Source organism: Myotis davidii, unplaced genomic scaffold, assembly GCF_000327345.1.
Source record: "Myotis davidii unplaced genomic scaffold, ASM32734v1 scaffold189, whole genome shotgun sequence".
In the NCBI taxonomy this organism is placed as follows: domain Eukaryota; kingdom Metazoa; phylum Chordata; class Mammalia; order Chiroptera; family Vespertilionidae; genus Myotis; species Myotis davidii.
The window spans coordinates 2,913,098-2,913,567 of NW_006383017.1; positions in this window are offsets into that span (position 1 = coordinate 2,913,098).

A 470-nucleotide genomic window follows, 5' to 3' on the forward strand; every position below is an offset into this window, starting at 1 on the left:
AAGTAAAAAAACAAAACGGGAACAAATACAATATTTGTATTTGCATGTGGCCCACGGGCCGTAGTTTGAGGACCCCTGCTCTAAATAGACACCTCAGCATGAAATCTGACTGTTCAGTAAATGTAGTCAGTGCCTAGAAGTGTAAACTAAATTTTACTCAAATGAGAATGCGAGATATTGATAATACTGGAGCAAACTGGACTAATGTCTATGTGTGTGTGCATGCACACATTTATCTGCAATTATTAGCATAATTCAGGCAAAATGAATGTTTTTGCTTAATTTGCTCATCTACACTAATAAAAGAGAAAAATGGTAATTGGCATACGACGCTACCCTTTTCATTGGCTAATCAGGGCTATATGCAAATTAACTGCCAACTAAGATTGGCAGTTAACTGCCAACAAGATGGCGGTTAATTTGCATATGTAGGCACAATGCAGGGAGGCGAAAGGGAAAGCAGGAAGAAG